General features: G+C 43.0%; 1 protein-coding gene across 1 annotated transcript in view; it reads left to right on the top strand.

Annotated features, from left to right (window-relative positions):
- The window catches only part of ECHDC3 (enoyl CoA hydratase domain containing 3), a 125,866-nt gene that overhangs the window by 100,363 nt on the left and 22,880 nt on the right, over positions 1-2,623 (top strand). The gene's annotated exons all lie outside the window — the stretch shown is intronic.

Below are 2,623 nucleotides of genomic sequence, written 5' to 3'. Positions count from 1 at the left end.
GGCTCCAAAATCACTGCAGATGGTGACTGCAGCCATGAAATTAAAAGATGCTTACTCCTTGGAAGAAAAGTTATGACCAACCTAGATAGCATATTGAAAAGCAGAGACATTACTTTGCCAACAAAGGTCCGTCTAGTCAAGGCTATGGTTTTTCCAGTGGTCATGTACGGATGTGAGAGTTGAACTGTGAAGAAAGCTGAGCGCTGAAGAATTGATGCTTTTGAACTGTGGTGTTGGAGAAGACTCTTGAGAGTCCCTTGGACTGCAAGGAGATCCAACCAGTCCATTCTGAAGGAGATCAGCCATGGAATTTCTCTGGAGGGACTGATGATGCTAAAGCTGAAACTCCCGTACTTTGGCCACCTCATGCGACGAGCTGACTCATTGGAAAAGACTCTGATGCTGGGAGGGATTGGGGGCAGGAGGAGAAGAGGACAACAGAGGATGAGATGGCTGGATGACATCACTGACTCGATGGTGATGTCTGAGTGAACTCCGGGAGTTGGTGATGGACAGGGAGGCCTGGAGTGCTGCGATTCATGGGATCGCAAAGAGTCAGACACAACTGAGCGACTGAACTGAACTGAAGCTTCCTGACATCAGCCTTGGCAAACAATTTGGGAGATTTAACACCAAAAGCCTCGGAGAAGGCAATGGCACCCCACTCCAGTACTCTTGCCTGAAAAATCCCATGGACGGAGGAGCCTGGTAGGCTGCAGTCCATAGGGTCACTAAGAGTTGGACACAACTGAGTGACTTCACTTTTACTTTTCACTTCCATGCATTGGAGAAGGAAATGGCAACCCACTCCAGTGTTCTTGCCTGGAGAGTTCCAGGGACAGGGGAGCCTGGTGGGCTGCCATCTATGGGGTCACACAGAGTCGGACATGACTGGAATGACTTAGCAGTAGCAGCAGCAGCAACACCAAAAGCAAAAGCAATGAAAGCAAAAATAAACAAGTGGGACTACATCAAACTGAAAAACTGCACAGCAAATGAAACCATCAACAAAATGAAAGGCAACCTACTGAATGAGAGAGAATATGTGCAAAGCATATATCTGATAAAGGGATAATCTCCAAAATATAAAAGTAATACAACTCATTAGCAAAACAAAGACCCAATCAAAAAATGAGCAGAGGATATGAACAGACATTTTTCCAAAGAAGACCTACAGATGGCCAACATATACACAAGAAGATGCTCAACATCACTAACCATCAGGGAAATGCAAATCAAAACCACAGCTTCCCACTTGTTAGAAAGGCTATTATCAAAAAGACAAGAAATAACAAGTGTTGGCAAGAATGTGGAGAAAAAGGAATGTTTGTGCCCTGCCGGTGAAAGTATAAATTGGTGCAACCACTATGGAAAACAGAATGGTGTCCCCTCAAAAAATTAAAAATAGAATTACCATATGATCCAGCAATTGTATCTGGGGTATTTATCCAAAAGAAATGAAAGTACTAAATCTAAAAGATACCTGCACCCCTTACGTGCATTTCAGGCATTACTCACAATAGCCAAAACATGGAGACAACCTAAGTGTCCATCAACGGATAAGTGGATAAAGAAAATACAGTGCATACATGTAATGGAATATTACTTGGCCATAAAAAGTAGGAAATCTTGCCATTTGCAACAACATGGAAGGGCCTTGAGGGCATTCTGCTAAGTGAAATAAGTCAAACAGAAAAAGACAAGTGCTGTATGATCTCACTTACGTTTGAAATCTTAAAAAACAAACAAATGAACTCACAAAGAGCAGATTGATGGTTACAGAGGCAGGGATTGAAGGGTGGATGAAATGCGTCCAGGTGATCAAACTGCACAGACTTCCAGTTATAAGCTAAATAAGTCATGGGGGTGTAATCTGTAGCATGGTGAGTATAGTTAGCAATAATGTATATTTGAAAGTTGCTAAGAGAGTAAACCTTAAAGTTCTTATCACAAGAAAAAACTAACTCTTTGTGGTGATGGATGTTAACTAGACTTATTGTGGTGATCCTTTTGCAGTATATACAAACATTGAACCATTATGTTGTACATTTAAAATGAATATAATGTTAGATGTCAATTAAAAAAAGAGACCAAGAGCCTTAGAGCCGCTCAGCTCTGCACAGGGCTTACCAGACAGACGGACGCAGACTCAGAAGGCTGCCAAATTGGGGGCTGGCTCACATCCATCCTCTTGATATTTTTACTCTGTAAGGACCCAATCTCCCTGCAAAAACCCCAGAGGAATCAGCTATACCTGCTGGCCCTCCCACACCTTTTGTAAGCTCTGCAATTCTAGTGTTTTCTTTCTGCATTTTATGCTATTCAATCATGTGGCTTCATAGCCACTTCTCTTCTTTGGGGCTTTCATTCTTCATCTTTAAGGCTTAGTTCATATGCTCCCTTTTCCAGGAAACCCTCCTTAACAACCTCTCAAATGTAGATCTTTCTATAGGCTCCCTCATATTTGCATACTGCTGCTGCTAAGTCGCTTCAGTCATGTCCGACTCTGTGTGACCCCATAGACGGCAGCCCACCAGGCTCCCCCGTCCCTGGGACTCTCCAGGCAAGAACACTGGAGTGGGTTGCCATTTCCTTCTCCAATGCATGAAAGTGAAAAGTGAAA

The sequence above is a fragment of the Bison bison genome, unplaced genomic scaffold, assembly GCF_000754665.1.
Source record: "Bison bison bison isolate TAMUID 2011002044 unplaced genomic scaffold, Bison_UMD1.0 scf7180017864337, whole genome shotgun sequence".
Taxonomy (NCBI): domain Eukaryota; kingdom Metazoa; phylum Chordata; class Mammalia; order Artiodactyla; family Bovidae; genus Bison; species Bison bison.
Note: the sequence above shows the minus strand (reverse complement) of the source record. Positions and strands in the feature narration are given on the sequence as shown.